The sequence below is a fragment of the Ammospiza nelsoni genome, chromosome 6 (genome assembly GCF_027579445.1).
Source record: "Ammospiza nelsoni isolate bAmmNel1 chromosome 6, bAmmNel1.pri, whole genome shotgun sequence".
Lineage (NCBI taxonomy): Eukaryota > Metazoa > Chordata > Aves > Passeriformes > Passerellidae > Ammospiza > Ammospiza nelsoni.
In genome coordinates this window covers 47257372-47268126 of record NC_080638.1, presented here as the reverse complement: position 1 = coordinate 47268126, position 10755 = coordinate 47257372, and the positions used below count along the sequence as shown (strand labels likewise).

At 44.4% G+C, this 10755-nt stretch overlaps 1 long non-coding RNA gene across 1 annotated transcript; it reads left to right on the top strand.

The window, feature by feature from the left end:
* The first annotated feature begins 312 nt into the window (after positions 1–312).
* On the top strand, positions 313–7146 carry LOC132075180 (uncharacterized). The gene is made up of 3 exons (XR_009418729.1): positions 313–360; positions 6496–6583; positions 6764–7146. It is a non-coding gene; the product is annotated as an uncharacterized LOC132075180 (long non-coding RNA).
* Positions 7147–10755: the final 3609 nt, after the last annotated feature.

The following is a 10755-nucleotide window of genomic DNA, read 5'->3' as shown; positions in this document are numbered from 1 at the left end:
GAGTTGCTGAAAAGTTGTCAAAATTGTTGGTTATCAAAGAATGGCAAGGGTGGGGATGGTTAATGAGGTTGTTGATGGTTAATGATGGTTAATTGAATAGTGTGGTGTGGAGGGATAGAATGTAAGAAAATAAAGATAGTGCAGAAGGTGATCTCACACCTGAGGAGTTGCAGCTGTACTAATCACCAAAGATTAGGAACAGGCCTGCCCTTAACAGGCCACAGCTGTGTCCAATAAGAAGATGAGTGCTACAAAAGAGTGGGTTAGCTGGGTGAGGGGAGACATGGAGTTTATTGGTTGTGCTGTGAGGAAGGTGGAGTCAGTGCTGTGGGGAGTTGCCCATGAGATATTGCTGAGAAGGTATGGGAACTTTTGCAATAAGGTGACAAGAGTGTGGGACCTGAATAGGGTGTGAATGGTTTGGGGTGGAATAAGGGGTAAGATGTGTGGGTTTTGGCTGGGGTAGAGTTAATTTTCTTTGCAGTAGCTAATGTGGAGCTATGTTTGGATTTGGCTGAACAGAGTGCTGATAATACAGGGATGTTTTGGTTATTGTTGAACAGGGTTTGCACAGAGCCAAGGCCTTTTCTGCTTTCCTACTACAATTCTGGCAAGGAAATTGGGGGGGTGTGGGAGGTTGGGAGGAGACACAGCTGGGAGAGGTGGCCCACACTGACCAAAGGGACATTCCAGAGTATGTAGCATCACTTTCAGAACATAAAGTGAGGGGAAGAAGGAGGGTGGTGGGGGATAATGGGAGTGATGGAGTTTGTCTTCCCAAGTCACCATTACATTGCCAGGGCCCTGCTCTCCTGGAGATGGCTGAACACCTGCCTGCCCATGGGAAGCAGTGAATTAATCCCTTGGTGATCTTTGCTTGTGTGTGTGGCTTCTGCTTTCCCTACTAAACTGTCTTTATCTCAACCCATGAGTTTTCCAGCTTTTCTCCTTCTAATTCTCTCCCCAGTGAGTGAGTGAGTGTCTCTGTGGGGCTTGCTTGCCAGCTGGGGTAAAATCACAACAAAAGTTATCACTGGAAAACATGCCCTTATTCATCACTGTGCAAATGTAATTATTATGCAAAGAGCTATAACTCATTTTGAAGTTATTTCCATTTGTAGTATAGCTCTATATGCACATGCTGCTGGGTCTGAAATATTTGCTTGATCATCCCAGACTAAATTTTCTAACCCACTCCCATTTTGCACCTTGTGTGCAGAGCACTTGGATACCTTAACCCTGGACTGCTCTTACAGACTGGCTGCTTTGAAGACAGATATGAAAAGGTTTGGACAGACATGAAGTAGTGTCCCCTATAAACATCAGAAACCCAGTCTTATCCTCTGATGGAAAGCAATGGGCTACAATCTGCCAGTCAGGCATGACAGCTCAGACCCATGCTAGAATTACTAATCTAAAAAAATGAAGTTACTCGTGCTCTTGGCAAGTTACATATATTGCCATCTGTAGTAGCAGTTACATAAGTGGTGCCAGGATTTCTTTAGGAATTGAGAGCATTTTATTCTTTCCAATACCCAGAGAAACACTGAGGTGTTGCTAGCAGCTTTGTTGCTAATTACACTTACAACTAAAGAAAAAAAAAAGTATAGCATGAGATAATTACAAGGAGTGTCAGACAAATAAGAGAATAATCAATAAACAAGTGTTTCTAACAATTGTCTCTGTGGAAGCTGGAAACTCTGATTTTCAAATGGAGATACCAACTCAGTGATGCAGGTGCTGTGCCAGCTTGCAGATAAATGAGAAAGAAGGGTTTGGCAGATACTTGTCTGTGTGAGGTGCTGGGATTCAGCCCACCCAGGACCAAGCTGCAGCCATCTCTGGATAAAACATGGCATCTGGATAAGAAACAGCAGGAAATTGCACAGCTGTTTCAAGATAGCATCCCCAATTTCAGGGAACAGTGTTGGCCATGATGGTTTAGAGGATGTCCCTTGTTCTCCCAGAGGTCCCAAGTTCTGTCTGCTGGCCTGTGGAGGTGCTCCAGCTCACTGGAACCATGTCTCACAGGTCCCAAGTTCTGTCTGCTGGCCCTGTGCAGGTGCTCCACTGGCACCCTGTCCCAGGCCCAGGTAAGGAGGCAGGAGGGTGAAATGCAAGTGCATGGTGAAAAGTGAAGACAGCCTGATCCTATGGAGGTCACTGACTGGCATGTGGGAGCAGCACCAGCTGATAGCTTTTACCTGGGGGGAAAGAAGAGAGGAGGAGGAGGAAGAAAGCTCATGGTATGGCATTTAAATGTGAGCCAAATGCTCACCCACGGTCATTTTCAGGCAGAAAATTTAGATGTGGTCTTCAGTCTTTTCTATTTGTACCACAGATGGTGAATACATTACCCAGCTTGTCCTATTTTTCAGCTGTAAAATAGAAAAATAGTGACTGTAAGTTTTCTGCACATATTCCTGCCTTTGCAGAGGCTCCTGTGCAGGTGTTAATTCTCCCCAAAACCTGAGCTGATTGGGAGCTGCAGTCACACCCTTAGGGATGGAAAAAGTGAGGCATATTGGAAAGTGGGAAGGTCACCATTTCAAAAACAACTCCTTGTCCCTCCTGCTTCATAATAGGCCTAATTTTTAAAATCTTCTTTCTCTTCAAGGGTTGATTCTGCCTTGTAATTTGAACAGCTTCTGGTGTCATCAAGTACAAATGTGGAACCCTTGGCATTACCATTGTATAAATTCTTAAAAAAATGTTCTTAATTAAAGACAAAGATTTTTTTCCTCTCTGTTTATATCTTAAGATCATATCTCTGACATGTTTTATAATTAAAATATATATAGCAGAAACAATGATTAATTAGAAAAAATTACAGGTTTATGCCTTTCTGTATAAAACATTAAAAACTCTGCAATGAGCAAAGATGTTTTCATGGTTCCAGAAATGATTATATATTATTTCTTACTCTTCAGGTCAATCTAGAGAATTAATATGTTGAGTCAGAAAAGTCAGTCAATCAAAGCAAACCTTAGCTCCCACTTTAACATTAAAACCTAAAAAAGAGTTGATTTAAAATAAGCAGGCACACCCTAGAGATAAGTATGAAATGCCACAGTTTCATATGGGATTGAGTTTAATATTATATCATATGAAGTGCAATGCAGAAAATACCATTAATAATAATAATTTTTTAAAAACCCTTTTCTAAAAGTTGCTGCCCATTTTGTGTTTGTAAATATTTTAGGAAGGGATTTATTGTTCATGAAAGAAAAGCAGTGAAAATTTATTCTGGGTTTTAGCTGTTGAAAGCATAGTGCAGAATTCAAGGGAGACAAATATATGCTTTTTTGGTTGGCAGGGGCTTTTCTAATGTGTGATATGTGAGCCTTAGAGAATTGTTTATTTTAGGACAAGTCAAGGACTGTTTCACAGGGAGTCACTTTTTATTTTGTTTTATTCACTTCTCTCTGGAGAGATGTCAGGGCGGGCAGGACTCCTGTTCTGTGGCTGCTGCTGCCTCATTGCAAGCTGGCTCCCACCCCACAGAGCCAGGCACCACCACTGTGCCACTGACCAGCCTGTGCCATTGGGCCCTCTCAGGGATTCATGGAGCTTCAATGTCTTTTTCCAGACGCCAGCTGTGTCAGGCAGCTCCTCTGCGCCCCTTCAGGGATGGTGGGGACGGTGTCAGGCATTCCCCGTGTGTGTCCCTCTGCCCTCCCTGCCGAGAGAGGAGGTGAGGTGCTCCAGCCCTCTCCATCCCTCCTGCAGCCGCCCTCTGCACAAACCTCTGACACCCCACGTGTGCCCATCTCTGCTGCCCTGTGGCTACAGCCAAGCACCCTTTGGCCACAGCACTGTGGGCAGCACAAGAAATTCCTCTTGCTTCCAGATCCATACAGGCTTTCCTGGTGGAATCAGTCAGTGCCCATTAACCATAAGTTTGCTACAGACCCAGGGTGCCTTGCTCAGGTGTGATTTGCATTTTGGTTTGTGCATTCCCACTCTGGGCTTTGGGCTCTGGGAACAGCCCAGGGAGAATTGGCTGTGTTTGGAATTCCATGTCTCTGGTGGAGATGCAGCATTCAGGCATTAATTTGTTCTGCATGAATTTGCACAGGAGGCAGACACAGAGGTCAGATTCTGCCCCGTTGAATCATGAGGGCCTCTTAGTTCTGCCTGCTGATCAAGGTTAATAAGAGCTGGCAAGCTCCAGAGGCCCAGTTACACTGCTTTAAAATCTTTCAAAGGCAACACAGAATACCAAGAGTAAAATCGACTCTGGTCTCACTGGAGCTATATTTGCTTGCCTCAGTTGTCAGTTTATAAACCTGTTGCTGAAATAAAGCACCTTTTGTGTATCAACATTAATTTAGACTGAAAATGCATTTAAATAGGGATCAAAAGCATTTGACTAACAGACTGCTGACTTGTATTGCACTTTCTATATTGTACCTTCAAAATCTGCAGTGCAAAGTTTTAGAATTGAATCAAATCTCATTCTGCTGTGGCTGATACCAGACACCCTTGTGACATGAGGTGTTCAGAGATCAGTCTTCCCTTCACAATAATGTTGAAAAAAATCTGTAATAAAACAGAATTCTTGCTCCATAAATAAGTTTACACAGCAACTTCTGTAATTCAGTATGGCTCAAAAAGACAACCCTGTGCTTCCCACCTGAGCTGAGCTTCTCAGATCCTTCATTGCTCAGCTGCAGCCCAGTGACCCAGTCCATATTGTCACAATGACAGCAGCACCAAGTTCAAGAGCCCTGTATCCTTTCCCTGTGTCCCAAGTCCCTAAGCTCTTTCTAGTGAGGTTTTTGATGTTTGGCTACTGCCCATGCCTAAAATACCTTCCTTGGTACATGGCTGTACATCTCCTTGCTTATCTCACTACTGCACTTGGATTAGGAATCACAATCTCTTCAGTTTAATCCCCATGAACCATGCATCCACTGCCTGGCAGAGCTAGCACAGATAACTGCTGCCCTGAGGGCAGGAGAAAATTTAGGCTGATTAAATTTCAAATCAGTAGCAGTTTTGCTGAGTGAAGAATGGGGAGGAATCATCCACATTTTCTAGAGATTGTAACAACAATTTTACTATTGTCTGTGCTTACAAATAACAAGTCCACTGCCTGTTCTGAAAAGGATGACTCAGATGTTAAATGTCCAAAGTGGGTGCTGAGCTTTGAATACCGGGTTTGCATTGAAATGCCTTTCAAGGGTGAAAATTAGATTTCTGTCACCCCTTCTCAGCATTTCTGCCTAGGAGGATTCTCCTCCTCAGCCCACTGTCTAGCAGGAATGCTGTTGGGAGGTGTTTCAGAGTCCCAGTGCACTGCAGCAGAGCCCATCTATGTAAAGCCAGCCAGATCTTGCATCCAGAGGATGGGGAAGATAGCAGCAAAATACCATGTGGGAGCTCCCAACAGAATACCTAAGGGCCAGCTGCCCTCACCCTGACACCAAGACAGGGCAAGAGGATAATCCTCTGTGCTTCATTGGGCTGCAAGGTGTATTTTCACCTGCTGGGCAGAAATTGCAGCACCGAGTGTTTGCACAGCAGTGATGCTCTGGAGGAGAGGGCTCATGCTGCTGGGTCAGCTGCTCACCTCTGAGCTGTCCTCTCAGCCAGTGAGCTGCCTGGTGGCTCTCAGATGCTGATCTAAAAGAAGGCAGATGAACCCCAAACTATTTCATGCTGCAGCACTCCCAGGCGCTGCCATCACAGCAGAGGCTCTGCAGCAATGTCAATCTGTGTGGGAGGGAACAGGGGGCTGCTTTGCACTCGATGTTAATGCTGTTGCTTAAGCATAATCCAGCTGAAGGTCTTTTCAGTACAGCAGAGTTCAGGGGAGGACTAGCTGAGTGTGCTGGTTCAGAGGGCACTAATGCAATTGTGTGATTAATTCAGGTCTGTGCTCAGTGGAGACGGGCAGCAGGCACAGCCACTCTGCAGTGCTCCCTGTGTCTCACCAGGGCCACTGCTGGCCTCTGAGAGCCTCCAGAGCAGGCAGGAGCCACTGCCCAAGGGGAAACAGGGAATGTTGTGGTGACACGCTTGAAAGACAGTCATGTGGAACAAACGAGGCAATTTCTTAATAAATATTTATTTCAAGGAAATGTATTTGGCTTAATCCTTTTCCCACTGATGCTAATAAAAGTTATGCATTGACAAAAGGCACTGCAGCGTTTGTAACGGATTTTGACATCTGTGGATGAAAGGTTCTAAATAATAGCTAAGGATTATGTATTCCTCAGTGAGAACATGAGTTAGCCTGCTGGATAAATTAATAAACACATTGTTATGTAAGTATGGTAAAATGCTGCTGATGCTTCATGATTAAACTTGACGTGCTGACAAAAGGAAGCTGAGGATTTGGTTCATTTTACTTTATTTTAAATTTTTAAAAAATATGAATTTTCAAGATATTGATACTTGTAAGTCTTGCTTGAAAAATCTTCAAGTAATTTCAGTTAAAAGGCATTAAATTTCCAAATGGGCACAACTATATTCAGCTCTGTTTTACAGGTAGAGAAATTGAAGCATGCAGGAGATCACTGAGACCTAAATGTCATGGGATCTGTGAGCTGCAGGCTGCGCCCCTGGTCATTACAAGGTACAGAAAGTGATATTTCATTGTTTTAATCATGCAAAAATCTCAAAATTATCTCACAAAAAGAAAGGGACCTACCTGGTGTAAAAATGTCAGAAAGCAAATATTCTTCAGGTTTTGATGTTTAATAATGGCCAAGATTTACCATGCACTCATCATGGTGTATCTTATATTTTACCCTAGGTATCACCATGAATGCTGCAAGCATGGGAGATTCCAGGGGGCTTTTTGGCTGTGTGGGTGGGACACAGGTCCCTGGCTCAGGGGGTTTCTCCATTGATCCCAGCCAGCTGTGTTTGCCCTTGGACACACTGTGCAGCCTTGCTGGTATGTGCTAAAGCCTGTGCTTGCACTCCAGCCCCAGCACTGCAGCTCTGCTTGGTGCTGCTGTGATTAAGTCAAAGACCTTTCTTTCTTCTTTCACTGAGATCCCCAACCTGATCACAAGCATTTGTACACTGCTCCTCACACTGGCACTTGAGAATCATTTAAATACCCCATGTGATCCCCAAACTGAAATATGTAGCCCCTAAAAATGATAAATGGTGATAACACATTTACCAGCATTAGACTGTGATACATGAGAGATTGGTGTTTGCTACTTAATGCTGGAGAGTCTAGTATTGAGTAATTATGTTTTTTTGTATTTGTAAATATTATTATATAATAATAAAAAATTAAAATTAGAAATTTTCATGGAAGTGGTTCTTTTACTGGGTGCAGCCTACACCATTTCAGCAAAGGAAGCCCATAGCAATGAGTAAGTGAAATTAGTTATCACCAACTTCCAGAGCTTTTATCTGAGCCTGTATTGTATTTTCTGCACTTTCAGCAACTCCAGAATTATTCTCCCGGACTTGGGCAAAGTAAAGATTAAAAGATCAGTTTTCAGTGAGTGATAGTTCCCTTCAGAGCTGAAGAGGATTTGGAGTTTGTGTTTTGTCTTTTTTTTCCTTCATTTTTCCTTCAGATTTAATGATCTGTAACTGAAAGAGTTTAGCACTCTCCCTTCTGTCTGTCCTGCTCTTCAAACACTACTTTTGGTGTCCATGTGCAGTGAGCTGTCAGCCTTTTCAAAGGGTTTTTTTGTAATAGCTTTATACAATCTGAATGCACTTTTGTCTACAAGGTCACCTTGCAGAAGGTGACAAAAAACCAGTCACATTAGAAAAGAAAGTCCTTGGGAAATCAGGTCTGTCTAGGACTGGTGCTCAGGGATCTGCTTGTTCCCTGTCTTTCCGAACTGTTTTATCCACTTAGATGACTCATGAGGACAAGGACTGTCTCATACCTGGCACAGGGAGTGCCAGTCTCAGCTGAGTCAGGGGCTCCTCCATACTGGAGGCAATAACGTGCTGTTGGAGCCTGCTAGCTATGAAACAACTCTGAGATCAAACAGGTTGATAACTAATCTTCCTTTTCCTCTCTTCCATACAGATAATGCTGATTCTGCCTTCCATTGCTCCTCTGGTATTAGTAGGAAGATTTATTTAATACCACAGGAAATTAAGCCAAAGATGAGACTGAAACTCATTTCGACATAGTGAAGACTTTGATACTTCTGCAAGTCTCTTATACTTAAGGCTTAAAGCACAAGGAAAGGGAGATGTCAGTGCCATGGGCTGGCACTTCCAGTTCACACTGCAGTTGCTTGGAGGTAAGGAAGTAAAAAACCGAGGGTAGAAGAAAACTGGGCATTTCTGTATTTTCTCTTTACAGGAGAGAGGGATGCCTTCCAAATGAATCTTGTCTTCATCTCACCGTTGCAATCAGTGTTGTCAAGTGTGGAAAGAGCGTCTGGCACAGCTGGAGATGCCTCCTGGAGGTCACAGCCTGTGGGCAGCTGCAGGCAGCTGCCTGGCTTTGTATTGGCATTTAAATAGGTACTGCCTTTGGTGTGGGACGTTTCTCTCTGGGCCCAAAATCAGCCAAGAGCAGTGATTCCCTTCTCATGGTACAGCAGCTACTGTGCAGCTTGCTTCCCTGCGTCATACCCTCTTTATTCCTTTCCAAAATGACTGCAGACAGGAAGTAATTCCTTAAGAAAGACTGTCAGTAGGATAATCTCTGTGCTACTGACCTTCTCCCAGTCTTAGGAGACCTCTCAAGCCTCCTGCTCGGCCCTGCCAAGCACAACATCTGCCTGTGTGAGACCAGTCTCTTCTCCACCCAGCCCGTGATGCTCCCCTGCCATTATCACCGCTCTCCATTCCCCACCTCCGGGTCCTCCCGTCTCCCACCCCCCGTTCCCCTGGAACCCCCGTCTGGGCTGGCCGCTTTCCCGCTCGGTTCCCGGTGCCGGGCTCGGCCCGGCGGCTCCGCGGCCTCCGGAGCGCCCGGAGCGCGGAGCGTGCCCGGGACCCGGCTCCGCTCCACGTGTCAGCACAGCCACGGCCGCCCGTAAACTTTTGACCCTTGCTTAGTCCTGTGCCATCCCCGGCAGAGCCCAGGGCACGGGTACACGCCTGGCTTTACTTACCGGAGACTGCCAGGGAACCGTGTTGCAGCTCTGATTACACTTGCATGGAAGAAAAATACTCTTAAGGCAACAGCTGCTATTTTCTATTTTCTTTTTCTTTTTCTTTTTTTCCCTAGGCTGTTTCTATCTCTCTCTCACTCTTTGTTTTTATTATTATTATTATAATTTTTTAATTTGTCGTTCGGCTGCTACTGAGGAGCCAGGTGTGAAAGGCTGTATACACCCCTTGAGTAACACAGCATGGTGCTTCCTGAGCTGTGTAAGATGTCCCTGTTATGGGTTAAGGCAAGGAAGAGCACAGAAACAGAGAAAGGTGGTTGCAATCCTTTTAGAGGAGAGGATAAAAAGCAGAAGCAGCATGTCCACACATCTAACCTGGAGGTTTAATGACAGAAATTATGTCTTCCCTGAATCCAGCAAAAGAAAAAATCCTTCCCAGTCGAAAGCTGCACAGAACACTGTCCATTGCTTTGGTCCTATGAGTAAATAGATAATAGATAAAAATTACTTTCTGATGACTTCCAGTGCAACATTCAGTGCTTCAGTCTGTGCTTTGCTTTTCCTATTTCCAGCACTGCTGTTGTGCTGTAAAAAATTTATAAGCTTCCAAGCCTTGCTTAGAAAATATTTTCTAAGCATTATCCTTTCACACAATATATTTGTAACACAATAATTTTCTTAACAGCTCCTGTCGCATTATTACATCAACCTCAGTAAGTGACTCCTTTGAACAGCTTCTCACACCAATTTGAATAATCTCATGAAGTTTGGCTGTGCTCCTGTATCCTCCTCTCCTTGTTCCTTTTCCCTGTTAAACCAGAGCATTAATGGGGAGGCTGAAGCCCAGGTAAGGAGTCTGTCTGCTTCAAAGTCTTTAACAGAGGATAGTGAGATACCCCTCCTGCAGACAGCAGTTTGAATACGTGCCTCCCAGTAACAGAAACCTCTTTTAGCTGCTTCTTTCTTGGACTCTGGCACTGCTTCCCTTAAAAGCTGCAGCTTCGTAGCTGTTGTGAGTGCTGCCAAGCAAAAGTCACGGAGATGCAAACATCCCTAGTGTGTGGAGATACAAATAGCCCTTCTTGAGGGAGGCTAAACCATGAAGTGGCACCCATGCCTCTCCTCACCTGGATTTAAAGCCTAGGTGGCCACCAGTCCCTCCTGTGCTTGTGTCAGGAACAGCAGGCCACAGTTCCCTCCAACCCAATGGGATCCTGGTGCTCCCCAGGGGCTGCTACTTGCTGTCAGCAAGAGAACAAGCTCAGATTTCATTTGAAACCAAATCTACAGGATGTTTCTTGCTGTTACAGAAGACAGAAATCTCCAGATTACCCAGAATATCACCGATCCAAACAGCTTTCTATTTACAGTTGCTTGATTTTGGAGGCGAGGCTGACTCAGGACTTTGTGTGCTTGACTTGGCAAAGCCCACCAGCTTGCATCAGGCTCAGCCTCTGAATATTTGCCTGCTTCTCTTCAGACATGTATCCCTGCAATGCAGATTATAGAGAGGACACACTGTTACTTATTTCTTCTCTCCTGGAAAAATATTTTCCTTTAGTATAGTTGAATGGCATCTAAATAAACATTTAATGTGTTTTTGTGTCATTCTGAAACACAGGTTGATTCTGCAGAAAGAGCAGCACACAGCATTCAGTATTTGAATTGTCTATTTTACTCCATCCGGACTCCATAG